This window comes from Cyanistes caeruleus, chromosome 9, assembly GCF_971803275.1.
Source record: "Cyanistes caeruleus chromosome 9, bCyaCae1.hap1.1, whole genome shotgun sequence".
NCBI classification, from domain to species: Eukaryota; Metazoa; Chordata; class Aves; order Passeriformes; family Paridae; genus Cyanistes; species Cyanistes caeruleus.
The window spans coordinates 14,319,368-14,343,050 of record NC_141709.1 but is presented as its reverse complement, the minus strand read 5'-3'; the positions used below and the strand labels follow the sequence as shown (position 1 = coordinate 14,343,050).

General features: G+C 36.7%; 1 long non-coding RNA gene across 1 annotated transcript in view; it reads right to left on the bottom strand.

The window, feature by feature from the left end:
* Positions 1 to 5,219: 5,219 nt before the first annotated feature.
* LOC147651618 (uncharacterized) overlaps positions 5,220 to 23,683 on the bottom strand; it is a 43,088-nt gene continuing 24,624 nt past the window's right edge. The window contains exon 3 of the long non-coding RNA XR_015290409.1: positions 5,220 to 8,546. This is a non-coding gene — a long non-coding RNA (uncharacterized LOC147651618). The remainder of the gene's footprint in view (positions 8,547 to 23,683) is intronic.

Here is a 23,683-nt window from a genome sequence, read left to right as displayed (position 1 = left end):
TCTAACACCATCAAAATACTTGTTAACCTTTCCCTGGATTTGCTAGAAATTGGGATCAACTTAATCTGTCGTATTTGCTTGGTAAGCATGAAATTGCTGATTGTTGCTATGCATTATTGCCTTTGTGTCTGTAGAGCCAGAGCTGCTGGGAGTTAGCTTCTGTGTGTGTGTGTGTCTGCATATGTGATCTGTATAATTATTCTTCCTCAGTCACTGTTAATTACATCTGTGTTTCTTCATTAAAGAGAATAAACTGATAAAAGGTGATGGGGACCATAAGACAATGTAGCTCCACAGATAAACAGGCACATGATGATTGCAGATAGTAATTAATAAACACAAAATAATACAACTGAATTTATTGTTTTAGTGGCTCTAAAGAACCTGGAAATTGGAAAGTAAAAATATGCCTCAGCTGTAAACTAAGTCTTGCATATGAAAGTTACTGAGTAGGAATTGAACATTCAGTTTTGAAAGTTCAATAACACTTCTAAAAATGTGCATTCAGTCTTAATGAGATTAAAACAAATTAAAGTTATAGTATCTTTCAGGTTCTTTTCAGCATGCTACTCTTGTCTTAGCCTAAAATACAGCTCTCCCCTTTTTTTAAATATAAATAGCTATGGATATATGCACACACACTTTTGCATTACCCACATTTAAATCCAACCATCCAGAGATTGGAAAAGAAGGCTCTGAAGATCAGCCTCTGAAATGTTCAGTGTTGAGCCCAGTTTGCAACCAGAGGAATAAAAAAGCAAAACAAAAAACAGACTAAAGGTCCTTTGAGCTCCATCCTCAGTAGTGGCAAACAGAGTCTGCTGAATGGCTCCATCCACTGTGTTGTGTGCATTTTAAACATGTTGCTGTTACCAAACCAATACACTCGACTTCAATGGGATGTAATGGACAGTAAACAAAAAAACAACAAAAAAATTATTTATATATGCTGGTGCTAATCTCACTTTTAAAAGCACTTCATCCATCCTTAGCAAGACGTCCTGAGAGACACAAGAGATCTCTCAAATGACAAAAAAAAAACACAGGCAAAATCTTGCCAGGCACTAACTAGCTATGTCTTTGATTGCACTGTTTGCAAATCTGTAATAGCACTTCTTCCATCTGTTCTGCAGTTTCCTTCCATACATTCCATTTTCAAAATGAAATAAATTGCTGACAAATTTGTTCCAAAGACCTCTTCCAAAGAGGTCTTCCACCTTATTGGCTACTGTGGACAACACTATAAAGTTTGGACAAAAATAATAGAGCATGGCATAGGAAAAAAAAAATTAAGAAGAGCTGATAGGGTCTTCAAATGAAAGTGTTAAAGAAATAATAAAACTAACAACTCAGCCATTGACTGCTTCTTCAATATAATGTACAATTAGTTAACAAAGCTGCTTTGTTTAAAACCCCAATGTAAAAATACTAGCTGGTTTTCAAAAGCAGAGTTAAATGAAATTCCACACATTATCTATAATAATTTTATGGTAAAATTATCCATAGTTTCTGAAATCAGAGAGAAAAGTTCCCTGTTGCTCTGGGTATGACTCAGCAAAACAGTTTGGAAATTGATTTTAAAAGGCTCAGATCCCCCTCAAAAGAAGTTCAGAATTAGCCATTACTTCATGTAGGTGATGAGTCTTGTCTTGCTCAGCATCCCCCAGATAGGAGAAAACATTGAAATAATAGTAACAATTTTATTTTTTTTTTATATAAAGCCTAAAACACACGTTAACAGTTTACATTACATAAAAAATTACTATTACAGAATTACAAGTCCTTTTCTGATGCAAAAAAAGGAAATGACATAACAACTAATTTCTTCAGAAAAAGATGTTCCTCAGGAAAAATAACATCTAATGCTTTTTTCACTGGGTGACTAGTTTGGGGTTTTTTGTGTTTAATTAGCCAAACATTCGGAATGAGATCAAATTAGAATCATTTTTATGGAAAATTCTCTATTAAACTCATTTTGATGTTTGTGTATGTGCATCTCTGTTTGTTTGGAACTCATGTAAGAGCCAAAAATGAGATATTTTTTTCTGTATAATAAGACACTACCTTTACCATTATCATTCTTATTGCTTGAACATGGCACTTAAGCCCACAGTTTTATCTAAAATGCCAGTAACTCTGTTAGGCATTACTACTGTTACTACTAAGCAAGGGCCTAACACTTCAAAGGTCTCAGTAGCTGAGCAAATCCTCCAAACACTGTTAGAATTAAATAACATGGCACTGATGAATATAATATGAATATAGCTCATGTTTCTTCATTTACAAGACGCAGTGAGTCAGAAAAGTAGCACTTTCTGACAGCCTGCTCTGCAGTGAATAGTGAGCACTGAGTCACCAACACCACCCCAGCACAGCATCCTTTCTACTTGATATTTGCCATTCTATAATTAGAACAAACGACATTCCTGGGACACACCAAAATGCTTTTAGTTAACTTTCTGCTTAAACCCATTTACAGAGTCTTTACTGTTCCTGCCTCAAAAGATAAGGTACACAATCATGACCTGTGCTATCTCCACTTTAGAGACAGACCTATTATTATAAAAGTAAATGCCACCCACTTGCTAACACTGGAGACTAATTAACTCTGCAATCGCTCCTTACCAAAGAGGGTAAAAATCACACTTGCCTGTACCAGCAGCTATCCTAGAAAATCAAGAGGATCAGATAATACTTTGTCTTTACTGTTACCCCCCATTCCTTTTTCTTTAATTTTTAATTATTTTTATTATTAATTTCAACTTGTTTTGCTTATAACTATAATTTAAATACCGTTTTTTGTAAAAGTATAAAAGTTCTCTCTATTCTGATTCTCTCTGGTCATGAACCCATTTCCCAGAAAAATGTTTCAAAATTCTTTTTATTGGTTCATCCTCTGCTTCATTTTTTGAAATTTTCTCTCTTAAAAGCATGTCAGCTTGATTTCAGAAGCTATACTGAAAACTTACAGCTATATAGATTCATTAACCATGTGGTATTGAAAGGAAATCTTTAAATCCCAAGTATTTAGGACAACTTTATTAAAATAAATAAATGTCAGTCACTGTAACTTTAACTTACACTTCACCATCTACATATCTGTTTAAACCAAACTTGATCAGTTTGAGAAAAAATTCCAAAAGGATGCCAAATAAATATGTGGCTCATCCAAAGAAATCAGACCCAAAAAAAAAACAGCCAAGGCTCACAACACCAACCGACACACACCTGGAGGGGAAAACACTAGTTATACCAGCATCAATATGAATTATGCAGTTCAATTAATTGACATTGGGAATAATAGCATAAACAATTTGCAAAAAGTCTCTGAACTGGTTGTAAGTCAGCGATGCTCTTTGGAACTTCCTATTTTACTTATATTACTTTCTGTCCCCAGCAAACAGTGAGCAAATTAGCTTGTCCTGATTCTCAAGAACAACCAGCAGCAGAGAGGGCATGAATACAAATACTTTAGAACTTCAGTTCTATGAACACTTTTAATGAGAACTCTTTTCTTTTTCTATCTTACCTTTTTTTTCATGTCTAATATTGAAACGTTTTGAAAAAGAGAAATGGGTTTTATGCAGGACAGAGCTGTTCAGAAATGGACCCCAACCACTGCTGGATTCAATGATCAAGTGAAACACCTCTCTGCTACCAACTGAGCTGGTGGCTGGCTGTAAAGGAGTCTTCTTTTTGTTGTTCTGGTGTTCTGTCCCAGCTCTATACTACATAAAGAAGCAAGAGAGTTTAAAATGTATCATATTGCTGGTTAAGTAGGACTTGCATGGTACAGCAGAATTGCTAAAATGTCTCTCTGTTGCTACTTTGACAACCTCTTGCTGCAGGGATCAAGTGGAAACAGGAAAGGAAATAGAAGATAAGTGGAGGGGTCCAATAGCTGGCATGTGCCACCAGCACCACCCTAGTGCAACCATCTTGTCAAACAGTTCTAGGAGATACAAAAGAGCTCAAAAGAAATGGCATCCCAACAGATTCCAACAAAAAGCACAATGCAGCTGCAGTGTAGGAAGGGAAATTTTAACTATGAGGCTCTGCTTGGCTCATCAAATGTGATAGCTGAAGTCATGCAAGAGTCACTGAGACATGTCAAGCTCTCTAGAAGGCCTTGAGATACAAACAGGAATAACTTAGCAATTGTTGACCTGGTATTTTTTAAAAACAGAACATATGGGCTGTGAAGGCTTCCTCTGCCTTTGGATCTAGTCCAGCAATCAGGCAGATGAGTTCAACCTGGCAGTAGGGCATAATTGCTAGAGAAAAAGTGCTAAAGCTCCCCCTTTGCTGCTGCTGCCAGTCTCACTCCATGCAGCCCTTGGTCTGTCACATCCAGCCTGGCTGGGGAGCACAGGCTGAGCCTGGCCCATCCCTGCAAGTTCTCCCCAGGGCTCCTGCAGAGTGTCCAGAGAGTCAAAGCTCCCCACTCTGAAATCTACACTGATTTGCATTCCCCACACTTGGTATAATAATAACCACCCAGCCCACAATTCTTTAAAATCAAAGTGGAACCATATATTTATTTCCATTGTGATAAATTTTGTGGCTAACTGGTACATTATTTCATATAGATTATGAGCCCAGGTTTGCTGTCCTTCCATGGGTTATACAAATCAGCAAAGACATACACACAAATGACAACTGTAACCATAGCAGCAAAAAAAAAACTGCATCTGAAAGATTAAGGAATTGCTTTTGTATAAGATATTAAAAATTAAAGGGATCCCTTACTATAAATAACTAATCACAGTAATAAACTGTCATTTTGTTCATCACCTATTGAAAATTATTTTTTACTGTTCAGCAATATTCCATAATTATAAGATTTTGATTGCAATCATGGAAGAATCTTTTCAAATTAGAGAAATTCCTGATTCAGGCCAGAATTTTATTTTCTTACATCTTGGAAAATGTACTATAAATTTTCTTTACTCTTGAAATCAGTTGTGAATTAGACCTTCTCAGTTAGTTTTCATTTAGATGAGGAAAAAATGCCTATTTTCTGGCAGGATAGAATTTTAAAACTGCAAGAATAGAAGTGTCTATTTACCTAACAATTATAATAACTAGATTTGTTCTGTCAACTTTGACTTGAGCTAAGTTACAGATGCTGTTTCCTCTATACATGATTATCCAAGGGCACATAGAGATACTAATTAATAAACAGGGAAAAATGTTAGTGGCCAACTCGTATAACCAGATCCAGCAAGAAAAGTGAGTTTATTTAATGTTTTACTGAAGCTTATGAGAAATCAATAGCAAATACTTTTGTTATGTAGGAACTCAGTGTTGTAGACAACAGGGTTGGCTTGGGCTGTAAATGAAATTAATTCTTTAATATCTTTCATTACATATTTATACAGCACTAAATATAACAAAGAGTCCATCTAGATAAGATCTGAGGGTACTACAAAATATATGAAAAACAAGAAATTAGAGACAAGCTACTATCTAAGTACTTAATTTAAAATAATTTGTTTACTTAGTATAAGCTGTGGATTTCAGATTTTTTTGTATAGCATATTTGTAATATTTATTAACATTAATCTTATTTATAATTAAGAAACTTACTTTCTTTCAAGTTTTTCCCCTACAAACTGTGGTCCCATTTTCTCTTCATGGAACACACATAAGTTCTATTTATACTAATGAGAGTTTAGCCTGTACATGAAGGGAAGGCAAAACCCTTTTATGCTGAACATTTAATTAAAGTTCTTTAAAGAGCTTCATGTGTGTTATAATGTGTAAATTATTTTCATACCTAACAATATAAAAACTTTGGGGAAAATAATAGTTGTTGTTATTCTGACCACTAGGATTGTGCATACAAGTTCACAAACAGTCCAGATTCATGTAGCTACAAAATCAGGGTCCAGAGAGTGATATAATTAATTTCCTGAGAGCTTTTCATATTTCATTAGTGCATATTTCATTATAATAGGTTCTCCAAACCATCAGTTATGCTATATTTGACTCTAATAGACAGGCTGTGTTTGAGGCTCTGTGTTTTCAGCCTACGTCAATGACTTACCCAACATCTATTTATGATGAACACCTTAATTTCTTCCTTGTAGAATCTGGCAAGTGTCACGTAGCAGAGTTCTTAGCAACAGAGTGTGCACGCACACTGAGTGTCGCCGCAAAAATAAAATTATAGTGGAAATTAGTATGTAGGACTGAATGACACCCAGAGAGTAATTGAGAAGGTACAGCATGGTGATTCAGTGGGGGCTGAGCTGTGCTTTGTATGTTGTCCTTGTGAGGCAAGAATGGCTGCCATTAATCATTCTGAAGGCTGAGAAACTATTCGTCTGACTATATCCTTTGCCACTGCCTCAACATGGGGCTGTAAGAAGCTTATGAGATGTTTGAGGTTTTCTGGAGTTCTGGATTTTTTTCCTTGCTGCTTTCATCCAAGGGACATTAAAGGATCTTTCCAAGCATCCACTCAGATATACATCTGCCATATGATCTCTGCTCAGGTGTCCCCAGACAGGGTCAGAGGAGAGGTAGAGGTATGGTTAGACTGGCTGTGTAGTCCTCTCCGTAGAAGAGAGCCTTGGATGATCATTAGCAGTTCATTAAAAATCACAATGCACTCCATACAATTCACAGGCAACATGGCTATTGTGAGACTTGGTGTACAAAACTCTCCAGCCAGACCACTGCTAGCCTAGGAATTGAGGCACAGCTGACCTGATAACAAAATATTGGATACCTGCATCCAGTGTGGCATTTTGAAAACTGCAGGGTGTGGGAGGAAAAACCAAGTGAGGATTAACTTAATCTGCAGACATGCAACATCATATGCAGACATGATAAAGCCTCCCAGGGGGTGAAACAGATTCATTCTGCATAACTCCTAGAAGACTTAAGGAGTGGCTGATGGAGGCCTGAGAGAAGGGAAGAAAATATCACCATGTCCTAACATCATTGAAGAATAATGGGAGACTGCAGAAAACAGCACAAGAATTAGGACTGCCCTATGGCTATGCATCACCTCTGAACAAATATCATTCAGCTGTAGCTTTACTCATTGTTGTAGGTGTTAATTAGCAGATTTTGAAGCTATGGATTATAAAATCACACAATAGTTGACTCTATTTTCACTTGGAAATGCCATGAAAAGCTGTAATAACCGTTTACTCTCACCTTCGGGCTTCCTATGTCCCCCTCTCTTACAAAACACAGGGTAAGCAGTCAACAGGATCTCAGTCAGCAGGCTCAGCACATGAACATCCCACAGCACTATTTAATCAAATATTTGAGCATCATGCTCTTAAAATTTGCTCACACTGTGAAGGACATTTGATATGTTTGTTTAATTGTTTGTATCTACTGCTGGCAATTTTTAGCTGTGGATTTACTCTAGAAACTTGACACTGAAAGTGAAGTCACAGGAAATTTGGATGTTGACATTGGCAACAAGAGTACTTGTTTTAAAGTGGGAATAATAAGGATTATATATATCATTATTATTTGACCAAGTGTTGCTCACCTGAATTCCCATGTGTCTGTTCCAATGTGAAACCTTTTTCCCCCCTTGCAATACACCACCCGTTCCTAAGCTGAGACTCCAATTATTTATTTTCAGCCTTTTTTGAATTGGTAGCTAATCTAAAAGCAAATATGTCCTTTAATTTTGTTTCTGTATGAGAGCTGGGAAGCTAAATGTTGACTAAATTTATAACTGCCAAAACTAATAACATTTTAAAACATTGACATAAGGGAAAGGAATAGGAAACCATTAGGACATATCCTTTAACCACACTGCAAAGGACAGAGGAGAAAGATAAAGTGTTTGATTTGGAGGAAACAGGTCCAAGCTCATCTCCTCACAGTGTACTGGCCCTATCTCTTCATGCAGGAAGGGTACATAAAAGGGAAACATGAAGATTACAGGATCTGTGATAAAAGAATTTGCTAAAAAATGCCCAAGCTTGTCAGAATAACTAACGTATCTTTTCACATCTAAACTTTTAATGGTACATATGTAATTATCTCTGTAACTACTGCTTTTACAAATACAATTGTAAAACAAGGTCTTATTCTCTATAAATTAAACGCAGTCCAATGCTATTTTTCAGTAAATACTCCAGGCAGTGTGAAGGCTGCTACACAGCCTACCCAGCCTTCACCATCTGACATAATCTCTCTACAGCACTACAGCCATCTTATCCTCTGGAAGACAAGGGGAAAGCAAAACTCTCCTCTTTCCCCACCATGCATACCATTTCCTCTAACAAGGACAGCATCTCCTTTTGAAGTTTGATTTACAGGTGCTATAGAGCCATTGTGCTGACTGCATGTCAGTCTCCAAGGAAACAGGTAGCAGATGTATTCTAGAAGCATCCCAAGAAGAAAAGAAGTGTTATCAAAAGTATTCTCAGCATAACCTCTGCTATGAGTAGAAGCAGAGTTCAAGGTCTTCTCTTGAATGGTTGAAGGATGCTGTGTTCAAATAAAAGGCTCCTAAGGAAATAATAGCAGGTCAAGCTGTGGATCTGGCAGTTGTACAGTCTTCATTTCTGAAAAAGTTGGAAATAGAAAAATAATATATTTAAAGTTTTAGAAAATCTCAGTATTTGTTATAAATCAGCCAAATTTTAAGTTTGCTTCTCCTCTTAACACTTAGCACTTTATGTAAATACATTGTTTTTTTGCTGCAATTACACTTCTCAGCCCAATCCATACCCACTTGCCCATCATTAAATCTGTATTTAAAAGTCGAGGCTTAACCTCTGTCTAGATTTGATATCACTCATTTAGAAGACTGAAGGACAAGAACTGCATCTCAGCAGCCCTGTGCTTCCAGGAGCCACAGGTGTCCTACAGCTACCACAGACAGACAGTGGAGCAGCAACACTGTTGTAGGAAAAGGCATCACATCAAAGTGTGCACTCCCATGACCATTAAAAATTGTCTGTGGCATTTTTAAAGTATGTACAGTAGAAACAATGTCATACTTGAATTTTAAATGAGGAAATAAAGTCCCCTCTAAGTTCCCATCTGAATAAGGTATGCCTTTTTTTTTTTTTCTTAAGTAAAGATAATTTTATCTTTTTGAGAGTTTTATGCAAGATCTGAACTAATCCAAATCTAAAGTTACTAAAGTATTTTGGGAACACAAGAAATCATTGGCATTAAATAGTATGACATTTTAATTATTGCTGCTGTTGTACTGAATGTCAGGAACAAAGCTTCTCAATACTGAAGCTCATTTTCTCTATGAGTGGCACAGCTCACTGCAACCAAAGAAGACTACAGCAAACAGAGCAAGTAAAAAGAGAAAAGAATTCCATGAATGATGCATAGTTTTGTTCCCATCTTGGATCCAAGTGGACCATGATAATCCAAGCATTTCCACAATATAATTTCATTTCATTTTATCAAGAAGTTGCAATTTCATAACCCTCTCTGCCCAAATGTATATCTGAACAGACACATACTTGCAAGAAAACATCTGAAGACTGAAGCAGGAAGATTTAGGCATTAGCAAGTTCAAATATGATAGTGAATTAATAGCACTGACTAGGAGATGAAAAGAGGAAAGAAATTTTTCAGAGAAAAAACAGTTAAAGTAGTCAAATAAATATTGCTGACAATCTTTTTGGTATTTTTCCACTACTAAATCAGAAAAAAAATGAAAAAAAAATGAAAAAAAAGCATGTAATAGACTTAAGGTCTATTTTGTCCCTGTTTTACTGCTTATCTTCACCTTTCATAACTATGACTCCTTAGGATACACATAAGTAACAACTTCAGTCATTCACATCAACAGAGAAAATGAAGCTGTTTCAATATAACACAGTCAATCTGCAATTTTCTACAGCAGATCTATCAGACCCAGAAATGAAACAACTCTAAGTTGGTACAATGGAACCAGAGTTAATATTTCTGTATACAGAAAAAGATCCTTTTACCAAACAACAACCATACAAATATCTTAGCCTGGCTTGTAGTTTCTTCTCAGAATTGGCAGTAGGACAAAATAGAATTGAGAAGACAGTCCTGCCAATACTTGTTCCCAAATCACTTACCTTGTGGGAATCATCTGCACTTACCATTGCATTATTCTGCCATTATGAAATATGATTTACCACGACATTGTGCAACATGAGAATGTTTTCAAATCCCTATGCTATCCCTTTGTATTTCTTACTGAATTTGGCCTGCATTTGCCATATCCATAGACCTTTGTTATTTGATGTTAAAACATTTTAGGTAAACACAGATATATTTTTCTATTGATTTTCACATCCCACATGAAAACCAGATTAAATTTATGAGATTCTACCAAATGTTAACACTTCATGTGATATTTTATGCTCAAAAAACATGCATCCAAAGTAGACAGCAAAGACACAGAGATAAAATAGCAGAAAAAAAAAATTCAAAAGATTTTTCATCATGATTTGCATCAGTTTTTCTCTTTTCCTTGGAAAACTTTTTGCAAGCCAAGAGACAGGTGATGAGAGTTTGATATTCATATACATAACAGCATCAATGTATAGCATTTTACTTGATAGCAAACACAAGCCTATCTCAACACCAGAACAAATAGAGAATCTGACATGCTTGTTTAGAATCATGCCCAAGTGGGGAAAGCATAGAAAATCAGATATTCACAGGGCCTAATCTAGTAGAATAGCAAATGCATTTTGAGGTATTGCCTATTCCTCCTCTAACTGAAAGGTGATCAAGCCTTCAAATATCAAAGGATTAAAAGAGCAATGTGCAAATTTACCAAATTCAAATTCTAAGATCTCTAGTGAAGGAGACAAACAGGGAGCAGAAAGTAATTTTCATCATCTGGTAAAGATGCAGATTTATGTCAATATCTGAAAACATGCTTGTAACAGAATGAAGAAATAAAGGAGTATTAGAAGTAGTTTACTCCTTACAAATCACTCACCAAAGTGAATGATCCAAGTCATCTAAAGAACAGAGCAACAGTTAATTTTCAAAGAAAGCACAAAAAGGTTATATGAAATTATCCTCATTAAGATCCATTAACATTTTAAAATACTTGATGGCTCTGTGCAGAGAAGCAGGAGAGATATGCTTTCAAACTGTAGTGATGAAAACATAATGAGCAGATTTTGTCTCCTGCTATCGTGTGCGGTGCAATACTGGAGGGATAATGAGTGTTCCTTCAGGCAGCTGACCTGTGGAACAGAAAATCCTTTTCTATTCAAGTCCAAAAGATCTGAGAAAAACCCAAGTCATTCTCTAGATGAGTTAACTTACACTTAAGTTATTTAGTTAATAATTCCAGTCCTTGTCCCTGCCCTTACCAATTAAAGGAGAATAAATTTCTGTTGCCATCCTGTTGTTAGTTCAAACAAGAAAGCCTTAATTCTTGTCCATGTATTGACAGAGCACTGATGCTGAAAACCCAAGTGTCACACAACTCTCATTGGATAACATAATCAAATGCTTAGAATGCTTTTAAAGCTGTCCATATTGACCAGTGTATCCTGATTAATCATAAAATTTTAATTTTTTTATTGTAGAATAAAAGAAGAAAGAATTACCTTCACAGTTACAACAGTAATTGTTCACAGCAGTCATAAAGTCAGGAGTATAAGATTATTGATAACTTGAGAATAATGTGAAATTACTCCAGGAGTTATGCTAGGTTTGTTTTCTCTGTTTTAGATCAGGCTATTTAGAGAACTAATTCTAATAATGGAAAGACACATGTTGCTAAAATATATTAATTAATTTCTCTAGTCACTATAACAGGAGGCAATGCTCTTTTTATTTTAATTGTACATCATATCTAACAATATGTTGTGTTGAATACTTAAACAAAAGGGAAATAAAAATAAATCCAAGAAAACCTGGTGTGGTTGGTATGAACATCTGCTGACTTCTATATAGACACTTAGTTTTACTGACACTTCCCACTACAGTTGCTACAAAATTGACACACTAATTATTTAAGCTGAGACTATCACCATTTTGAATATATTTATTTCCCTTTATTTACAGAGCTTACACATCCTGACCAAAACAATATGCTAAGTGATAAAACTGGCTTCCAGAAAATAGATGTTAAGCTGCTGAATGTCTTCCAGTTAGTACCAAGATTTTCAAAGATTGGAAGAATGATGACAGGATCTAATTAATTTTGAAATTAGCTGTTTATGCTCAAAGTAATCACTATTAAAATCCTGCCATTGCCTGCTACAAATATTAATAGTAAGAGGAGTACATCCTCCCTAATTTTGTGAAAGGTAGAGTAGGTGCACAGCCAGTATGACAGGAGAAAGGGACTTCTGCCACACCAAGTCAAATGTGACATTCATTTAAGTAGGATCAGAAGCATTCTCCCACTGGGAAACACACTTCCAGAAAACAGGATTCTCCTCTCCCCCTTTTGGACCCATCAAGCCTCTGTATGAAACAGTCCTTCTATTTCAGAGCAAAATCATTCCATCTGAATAGAACAACTTCAGAAAACCAAACAAATATGTAACACAAATGAAGATCAAACCAAATTTGCTGCTCCATTTCCTTCTGTTTCCAAGCATTAACCTTCCCTCTTTCCAGTTCAGCCTAAAATATCACCCTCATCTCCATTTCCTGAGAGGAAAATGGAGAGCCAGCTTCACTATTCCAATTCAGTTGAAGAAATCTGGCTTTTCATTTTCTTCCCCCATGAACAAATGTATCAGTGAGTGATCAGTCAGGTCAGCAGACACCGGACTGGAAGCAGAGGTAGAATCCTCCAGTGGGTTCAGAAAATATTCTTGTGCTGTAACCTCTTGCCAACACCAGCAGGTATAGCAAATTTGATTTCCATAGATAAGCAAAGAAAAGAAAGACAGATATCATCAGCATATAATGCCAGCAGAATGCCCTTGTCAACAGAAACAGGACTGTAATTCCCCTGTTTACAATGGAAACAAGGTACTGACCATTTAAGAAGCTGAGCTCATGAGTATGATGAAAAGTAGATTTCCCATTTTTTTCTGTCTTTAAACCCTCACTGTCTGAATTTCTTGAAATGGAATTTTTACATATGTCTACATTTTTACATATGTTGGGACTGTTTAAAGTGAACATTTGAAAACATTTCATTCATGGGTTGAAATCTACTACTTCTTGACAGAAAGTATCATATGACAAAAGCCAACTCCTATTTGAACAGACATGGGAGTTAAATTTACAGCTTTACCAAGTCTGTGATGTAACATTAAAGCACAATGTTAAGACCTTTCAGATTAACCAAGATGAAGCTTTAGATCTCCTCACAAACTTTTAAAGAAATTTTAAAAGGATAAGCCTAAGCATGGGTAATGCTTTAGATTTTAAAGATGTTTCATCTAAATCACCACTTATCTAAGTAGACAGTGTCTTGACTTTTAATTGTATTTCTATTTCAGTATTTTATAAAGTTATTTCCAATTCTATTTAATAGATATTTGTCTCAATTTTTAATGTTAAAATGCATTTTACTGCTCCCCTGTTAACTACAAGAAAGAAAACCAGAAAAATACTGTACCTATAAAAACTTCAGTAATCTCTCAGTTTACAAACATTCACATCTTCAATTTTACACTTCATTAATGTTCCAGGTGGTGTTAATGAGCCCCTCTGATGTGTGCACAGATCTTGCATGCTTGGCTTTATTCCCTGACCTACACATTTGCAACTGTGGCTCAAGAAACATCTAACACAGATGAAGTACAACAAAGCTTTTGTTCCCAGATCACAAGACCAGTCACAAAAAAAAGCAGTCAGCTTTAATCCTATCTAAGGAATTAGAGCTTTATAACATATTTTTTTTATTTTTTTTTGGTAAAGCTCTGCAGCATCTTCTCCTCTTGTTCAGGGAAGGGGGACTTGTTGGAATTAAATAAAATGCAGTAGTGGTTGAGAGAGCCGTGTGACACCTGGGGTTACCTGGAAAGTTGAATAGCTCCAGTGGCTGATGGGCAGGGTACTCTTTGGGTACTCTTTGGGAATTCAAGGGAGGACAAAAGTTACAGAGCACAGGTCTCCCACGTGCCAGGTAAGCACCTCAACTACCCTCTCAGGTCTGGCTATGCTTCATTCCTCTCTGCTGGCTTTATTTTAGTGCTGATGTTTAGGAGTTAAACAATGAACTAAATCTTATGCAAGTGATGCACTTCATTAGTCATAAAAAGCTTCAAGAATCTGCCCAGAAATCAAATAGATACAGCTAGGAATGTACTAAACTGTTGATGACATGTTTTTATCCTTTTTATGAGTATCAAAACCCAACTACTCCCTTTTGTTTAATTTAATTAAATTTGGGTTGCGTTTTCTCTCTGCTATTAAGTCTAACCAGATAGTTAAATATATATATTTTTTGCAAATAAGAAAAATGAGGAAAAAGGCTTAACTATCCAGGATAAATAATAAGAGTTGTGAAAGAGTTATTAACACAAGACACCAACATATCAGTCCTATAGGTTTTTATCTCACAAAGAATATCCTTGTATAAGAAATGCATTTGAGATACCATACGACTATTTCTTTTCTACCAACAAACATCACATACTCTTTCTGTATCAGACATGAAGTACATCTCAATTTTCTTCAGATTCATCATAATCCAAATTTCCTCAATCCTTCTGTTACTAAAATTTGATGTTTTCAATATCATGTATAAGAAGTTATCCACACAAATTCCTGCAATTCAAAATGATTCAATACCCATAAGAATATTAAGATATTAAGAATTATTGTCGATGTGGCAGTCTTATGTACCCATTATGTCCCACAGACCCCTCAGATTTTTTTCTTCAAAGCTTGAGAAATAGGAACTAAGTTCTACTTTCACAGAGTAGATGAGCAAATGAAATAATCTGCATTTTTTCTTCCAACATAAAAATCTAACTGCCATTTTCACATCCAAGACAGGCAATTAACAAAGAGTAAAAATGTTTGAGGTAGCTGGAACAAAACCACCTATCTTAAGAGTACAAGTTCTTGCTGTAGACTGGTCTCATAAAACACTTAAAACTTGTATTTTGCAACTACCAAAGCAAAATAAAAAATACCCTAAACTTCTACACATGAAAGACATCTTGAGATTTTTATACCCATGTGCATCAGAATATGTATAAATATATTTTAATATTTCAATATATCATTCCATTATAATAAAGCAGTAAACATTTGTCTCAGATACTACATAGGGACCACATTTTTTTTAATAGTTGTGTGCGTTACTTATGCCCAGAAGGTAGAAGAAGGAAGTCAAAAACCCCCACTCCACATTTACAGTGTGCATTCAAACATGTCTGGCTCTACTCAGAGCAATCTCCTCGTAATTGTATTGATACACAGATGGAGAACTTCAGTGTGAATAAATGGAGGAATGCACTGGGGGAATGTGGCATTTTCCAAATGCATATAAATTGCTAGATGGGAAAAATTATTTTTTTTTTCCCTGTAAGGAAGACATAATTATATGAGATCATTGGTAAATATTCAGGGTCTGACCTCTTTCTAGCAAAAGGTAATAGAATTAAACCCAGGCTTATAAGAGGTGACTAAATAGTGCTGTCCAAGGTAGACTTTTCTTTCTCAGTTTTTTCCATGGTGTTATCTGGCTGTCTCTGGCAGTTTGCTGCAGGGTCCTGGCTGCCACAGCACAAGTACTTAGCCTAATTTTGGATACTCTAAGATTAGATGTCCTGCCTCCCTCTCCTTCCCAAGGATCATCTGTGTCCTGGGATGTATTTGCTACCCTCTGCAGGTGACCTGGTACTTGCCTTGAGGGTTAGGGAAGAGATTCACATCCTGGGTGGGCAGCTTGTGGAAACCAGCCCCTGCCTTCAGGAGTGACCCCTTGTAGGTACCTGACAAAGGGGAAGCTGCACCTCGCTGAGCTCAAGGCAGCCTGACCTCTACCTCCAGGTCTCCTGTCCAACTCAGTGGAAAGGCTGACATTTCTGACACTCTGTTTCTCCATAGCTTGTTTTGTAATTTTTTAAGAATTAATTATTATTAATTTGTATTATATGTTTTGTATTAAAAAAAAGACTAAGTCTTCTTAATTTAAAATTACTGAAAATAGCCTAGGAAGTTTGCTTCAATTGAATAACCAAAGATGTCTGACAGTGTCCAAGAAGTAACTTTCTGCAGTCTATAATCCTCATTTGGATTGAAATCAGCCTAAATGTCTCCCCATTTCATATGTTTTTTCGGTGTTTTAAAATTAGTATGTTATAAATTTTAGTAAAATATGAGTTGGTAAAGAAGTGCAGGGCTACTTTTTTCTTCCTCAGCATGTCTCAGTCACCAACTGCTGAGGTTTTGGCTTTTAAACTTTAGCATATAAAGCATCAGTATGACATGGCTTCTGGTTCCCTGCTGAAGTGTACTCCCTGCTTCCCAGAAAATCATTAGATGCCATTGTAGCTCACTCTATTATTGTAGGATTTTGCTGTCAACTGGGTAGGAAAAAAAGGAAGCAAAAAGCTCAGAACCACTATTGTTTCTCTAATTTTCATCAGTTGATCCCTGGTACCAAACACTTCTGACTGAACGAATCTCAGATCTGCAGAGCCAGTACCTTTTCCAAAATTAGGCCCCAGTTTCAAGAGTTTAATGAAATGCATAACTGCTGCTCTGTTGCAACAAACACTTAATGCACAGCTACTTTCTAAGCCCCCTGTTAGGGATGATTACAACAGAAGGGTTAAAGGAAATGGCATATTAAAATGCTCTGATAGTCCCTCACCCAGTCCACACCTTACAATAAAGGACAGATGCCAGGTGTAAACTAGGTGTAAGAGTTATATCATTGTGATTTCAAAATCAAATCAAGGCACTGCTTTGACCACAAGCCACAGCAGGTTTGTGTTACATTATCCAACTCCCCTAATGTTGATTCATGGTGAATGTGCTTTGTTTGCTGCCTGAATGTATCCTCAGACTGAGAGTGAGGGAGGAGTGAGATTCACTTTATGCTAGGCTGCACTTACTCTAAGAGTAATCCCAGTGAAATGGGAGCAGGAGGAGATTGTGAATGCCAGGTATGATGGATGGACACTTGACAAGGAGAAGAAAAGGCATCAGCACCAGTGCCATGGAGACATCCATAACACTCCAATCCAAATGGCAGAATTTAGTCCACATGCAGGTCCTTTATAAAGCTTTGGAAGAGTTAGTATTTAATTAACAAGTCATTAAAAGGTTTTGCTAGCTCTTTTAGAGGTGTAATGAGCTGAAACAAAATTATCCAATAAGCAATTAAAACAAACCTTAGATATATAGAAGGAAATATTTAAAGAACAAGGTTAAAAGCAGCAGTTCAGTCACTACTTATACTAAAACTAAAATTGAAATGAAGTTAAAATTGTAAAACTATTTCTGAGTATACGAATAAAAAATGTCTGATGTGTGGATTTAGCAGCACTGAGAATTATGGTTTGGGCATGTAAGGAAGGCAGAGAAGAGAATTTTGGAAAAGGGATGAAAGGTAACAATGAACATCAAAGACTATGACCTGTGATTAAAAGAAGCTTTAAAGCTAGCAGACAAATGTGACTTGTTAGGGTAATAACAGATCAAATTTTTCTTACACCTGCACTTTTATAAAGACTTTCTACAGCACAGCAATGTCATCTTAAAACCTCATGTTTCATGTCCCAAGAAATCTGCTTTAAAGCCCTAAGAAGAGCTTTAATGATGAGCAGTCTTTCAAAAGAAAGGATAAAATACATATTTTACAGCCTCTATAAAGTCATTGTGCTATAGTTTATCTTGATGCAAATTGGAAAGTTTAGGTATCCACTGAAATGCACCAAAAGTCAGATGAAAGCTGACTGTTCAGACAGGAAGCAAAAGAGCACATCAATATTGGAGATTCTTAAAAAAAAGAAATAATTATTTATCTTAAATTATAAATGGCTCACACTGTAGTAAATATGATCACTTTCCTGTTTCTTTATCATCTCTCTGCTGTTGCACTGTGTTTTTCCAGATTGTTCTGTTTCATGAAGCAGGGAATCATCTGCATTATACATATGCATGCAATGCCTTCCTTCTGTTTTTCAATAACACTCCTTTCAGTGCAGCCTTGAATGTGCTGGTTTGGGCTGCAATAGAGTCAGTTTGCCTCACAGTAGTGGGTATGGGACTACTTTAGATTTGTGCTGAATACAGTGGTGATGATATAAGAGATGTTTTTATTATTGCTGAGCAGACCTTGTGAGGAGCCAAGGCCTTTCCTGCTTCCTGCAACACCTCACCAGTGAGGAGGCTGGGGGAATGCATGGAGCTGGGAGGGGACAGCCAGGACAGCTGAGCCCAAATGACCCTAGGGATGTCCCAGACTGCACAGTCATGCTCAGCACAGAAAGGTGTTTTTTTTCACAAGTAACCATTACACGTGATGGAGCCCTGCTTGCCTGGGCATGGCTGGACTCCTGCCTGCCCAGGGGAAACAGGGAATTAGTTCCTTGCTTTGCTTTACCTCTTAAACTGCCTTTATCTCAACCCACAAGTTTTCTCACTTCTACTATTTCTAAAACACAAGACTACAGTGACTCCTCCTCATGATGAGAAGTTTCTCTGTTATTTTGTTTTTAACGGAGGTCTTAAAATATTCAGAGTGGCTTAAAAAAAAAATCAGCAACACATTTTTAATCAAACACTGTGAGATAACATTGTTTTCCATATTATACATTTTTGAATGTGCAATTTTTGAATGTGCAACTGATCACCTGGATCTTATAACTCATTTTGTAGCAGTGGTGATGTAATTAATGAATTGCATCTCTCTGGAGAAAATGAAATAATGCAAAGCATAAAACCTAAATAAAGGCCTTAAGCAGACAATTGAAGGGTCTTTTTATTTTTCTGTGTACATGAAATTTACCTGATTCTAAATACAGGCTCGAAGTCTGGGTGAAACAGAATGCACACCTAAAGGATCAGAAGAGCCTGTGGTTACCACCAGATGTGGTGGTACACGATCTGTTTCCAGTATTTAGGCACATTATTCTCTCAGCACACATGAAACTGAGCACAAGATTATTGCCACTGCTGTGCCTGTGGCTTCATTCTCCTTCAGCTCATCAGCCTGCCAGAATTCCAGAGCTTCAGGTAAGAGATTTTGAAATCCTCCCCTCCTGTATACAACAGCAGACACCTGCTACAGAACTCCTCCCTTTCCATTCCATGCATATCCCCCAAATCACTTGCCAAAAACAGCATATAGTATGGTGTGTGGACAATGTTATTCTTTCAATCTTATGGTGACAGTGACTTGTAGGAAAAAAACACAGGAGACTGTAGATAAGACAGCTCTGTTTATGGTCCTTATGGCACTTCAGGGCAAAACATTAAAACCAAAGTTCTAAAGATCAAAAATTGTAACAGATGATGAGGTTTCTTCACCAAGGGAGGTGCAAGTTACAAAGCTTCTCTTCTTGTGTGAAGTCAGTACATGGAAATTCCATGTCTATAGATTAATTTTTTAAGAATTTCCTTTTAATCTGATAGCATTACCTTTAATAAGCAGTCCTAGTAGAGTTTTGCTGTTTTTTCCTTCCACTTAGAGCATTAATTTTTTTTTCCTGAAGTAATTTTTAACTTTCCTTCTGACAATATTATCTCCCTGTCAATTGCATTTTCATCCAATGAAAATGTTAAAAAACAGGTTTAGATTTGAGGCTGCTGACAACTGGAAAAAAAATCCATTATAGGGTATCTGCCAACGTAGAAGAAGATAATAAAACTGGATTCATCCATTCTCATTCTCTCCAAATTCTGTAAGTTATGCTGAGGCATGGAATGAATTAAAATAGAACAATTAAATCCTTTTATTTAAGTCCCCAAAGAAGAGACACTAGACCTATTGCCATAACATTTGCAGATTAATAGTACAATAATTCCTACCAAAAACCTCCCATCTCAGTATCTCAGGGAATATCTCTTTTCCAGCTCACTAGACCTAGACCTTTAGTGCCATTTCACTACTGGCTAATGTTCAGTCATTTAGCATAGGAAGATGAACAAGCTTATTGCAAACTTGTCACGTGTGCAGTGTCTCTTCAGCTGTACAGTTCCATCCATCAGCTCAAATTTAAAATCTGCAGACTGCTTTCAGTACAATAATCAAGAAACTGAAGACAAAATATAAAAAGCATCATCTCCTGCCACTACTATTTCACAATATCCAGTAGGACTAAAACTCTACTTAAAAGAGATCTGTCAATTTTCAAAATACATTGTTTAGAGATGGTGGAGGAGCAGCAGCAGAACTGCCACCCCTGCTTAGCTGCACTTCAGTGCATCCTCAGGAACCAATACAAAGAGCTCTCTAGCTGATCTCAGGATCCCCTCCACACCTACCACATTAAAAAAACACACTTAGTTTTCTATATCAGTAAACCTTAGAATTCTACCAAGTTGGATAAACATTATGTGAACAGTGTAGATTTACAGCATATGTTCATAGAAGGTTAAGCCCTATTGAGAAGTCCATATTTAACTGTGTATACACATACACAATTACAGAATAGGTACTCTAAGTGCTAAATTATATTGCATACTAAGTAGGGAGACTAGTTCTTCCTGTAGAGTAAACAGTCTTCATTCTGTGCTAGAGAAAAATATAAAAGGAAAATAAATGTTTAACAGACAGTTCTACTGTAATCATTCAGTGACAAAAAAACAAATACAAAAAAATTCTTGATAGCAATACTTCAGCTGTACTGAAATTAGTTCTAACAGGAGCCAAATCTCAGAAAAAAAAATCTCAGGATATTTTTGGTATCTTTGTTACCCTGTAGCTGTAAAAACTGTAGAAATTATCTGTGTTGGCTACACATATCCTGTCAGTCTTTCAAGTGTAGCCCTATCCTCACAGGCACACTTCCTAGAGCTCAGGCTGCCCTCTTGCTTTTCCCTGCTTTATCAGAAGGGAGTGGGGCAGAGGTGTCATTTAAAATGCTCCCTGGGGTTTTTGAGCACAAGGATGTGCCCCTACGTACCCTCTTGCAGCTGCAGGACTGAAGACTTGAATTTCTGCTCACTTTTGTCCAGTGTAGGAGAGGGAACATATCCACCATTAGAAATCTTCATCCATCCCCTACTGCAAATCAAAGTGTGTGTTGTCATGGAAGACCCCCAAAACTGCATTAGTAAAGAAAGGAGATGAGACAGCAAGCAGGACACAGGCAGATGAAAATTTGGTGCTAGGAACCATGCAAGATTTATTACTAACTGGTAACTGTTATCTTCCTGCCAAGTGTTTCTTTTTAGTATGCATTGAGGTTAAAAAAAAGCACATTTGATATCTTGAATAGTAAATATCATCTACTGAAAGGGCTGAAATACACTTTCTGCTACAGATTACTCACTAGGCTACTTAACTGATAGCTAGTGATTGCCCTCAGCCTGTGCACCTATGGAAAGACAGGCAGGCAGGTAGGTACTAATAACTCCTCCTCCTCCTTCACCCTCTACTTTTTCATATTTTTCACAGGTTTCTCCTTTTCTCTCTCGTGTTTCTTTCACAGCCCTAAGTGGAAGGTAAACCAGATAATGTTTGAGTTAGATGTTTGACTCCACTTTGTTAAATTCACTTGGAAATCAGGCAAAAAAAAGTATGACCCACTTCAGTCACTGCTATTGAACCATGATTTAACAGTGGACAAGCATAAGAGCAAAGATTATTTACTTAAAATGAAGTAATTTCTATAGAGTTTTGTCCTTCAGGCAATAAGGAGGGTGTATACCTGGGTAGGAAAATGACCACTTCACGAAAAAATAAACACAGAAATGACTGTTCTAAGAAATACTTAGCAAGCTCCCACTGAGAATACTTGTCCACCAAAAAATGCCCACGTCCTTTCTGATGCAAGGATCACATTCCTTCTGCTTTCATTCCAGCCACAAGTCACACATCCAGCTTCAGTTTAGCTTTCCCTGAGGAAAATGCACATACAATTGATGTGCTTTTCCCCTTGTTGCCACCTGTTCTCAGGTGCCCTGCACAGAGGTACAAACTCCTTTGCTAGCCTGGGACAGTCAGCAGGGTAAAATCACTCAAGATTTTGGGAAGATGAGCGTTAAGAGGACGTGGCACATGGCATTTGAGGGAAGAATTCAGTTACTAACACTTTGTAGGATGCTCAAAATATTAACAGTAAGCAAGCATGACAAGCATGACAGTGAGCAGACAGGGGAAGCCAAGTGTGTAGCCTTGACTGAAAACTCAAACAGTGGCAGGCAGGGGATTTAGGGCTGCTCCTCAAGTTAACTGGGCCCTACTGATACCAAATTCAGATCCCTGTGTGGGCACTGTGTATAGCCCCTGTGTCAGGTTGTTCTCTGCCAGAGAAAAGATAATGAAACCACAGGCTAGTAACCTGGGGTTCATTAATGTTCCTGTAGTAGCTGGAATATATCAGGACAACTGGAAGAAGCACCCTCCCTGCTCTGCCTGCTCCCAGGGTGACAGCCCAGGATTACATCCAATTACTTTAGGTCTTTGTTATACAGCAAATGGAAAGGATGGAAACTGAAGCTGCACTCCAATTGAATATAAAAGTATTTCTAATTTATTAAATTATTGCAGACCACACAGTTCTTGTGAAGCTACTTCTGAAGAGTATGTCTTACTAAATCTCTTAAAACATATTGACTTTGCCAGCTTTAGCCCACATGGCAGCTCTTCCATTCAGTAAGCAAACTGTTTCATGTAGAGATTAACCCAGTGATCCCACACTTGAAAGGGATCGCTGCAGGACTTCATTCATATTCTAACACCACCATTCTGTTGGGAAAGGCTAATTAATCCACAGTAATAGCATGGTGATGAAACCTGAAACCTGAAGGAACTGCTGAAAGATGGCTCTGCTAAGGTGCTTCAGTCAAAGCAGCAAATTTTATATATGTGCTATAAATAAGTATTATGTTATCTTATAGGATCAACAAAATTATGGGAAGTAGACAACTAGATCATTAGCTGGTTATTATATTCATAATTGGCTGCAAAACATGCCACTTCTGACATGGTATTTGTGTTGTAACACTGATCTCTGTGTAAGAGGTACCAGTCTGCAACAGCTAACTATCAAATTGATGAAATTTTTTCTTTACCTTGTCCTTGGAATCCAAAAGATTCTTTAAAAAAATTTCCAGATTTCAAGAGCTGTTTCAAGAGAATGCAGTCTTCATATGAGGTTTTTGATTTACAACTTTAAAAGAAGCATGCACATTCTGAGTGTACACAGTTGTAAATTGTTGTAAATGAACACATGTTGCAGTGAATAATTGTTGGAACTATTTGTTATACACTTTTTGTGAATTACAATTTAAAATACATGTACATGCTTAAATTCCTAGTATCAAGCATTAGGGCCACAAACTTGGAGAGAATTTCTAAGGTACCTAATTTTGTACATATAAGTAATCTCAGAAAATACAAATTGCCACCTGAAAAGATAATTATTCTTAATTTGTGGACGTAATAAAACATAAAACATTTACCTTAATAATATTAATACTCTAAAATCGATTCTGACAGCTTTTATTTGTCATTTTTTTGTCCTTGATAGTAATCAGAATAGATTTCAGTTCATATTTTCCCTATACCAACCCCCTGTTAGAGAATTAGACCCAGAAGTCCTATTTAGACCATGTCCTTTAAACTACCAGGTTCTGT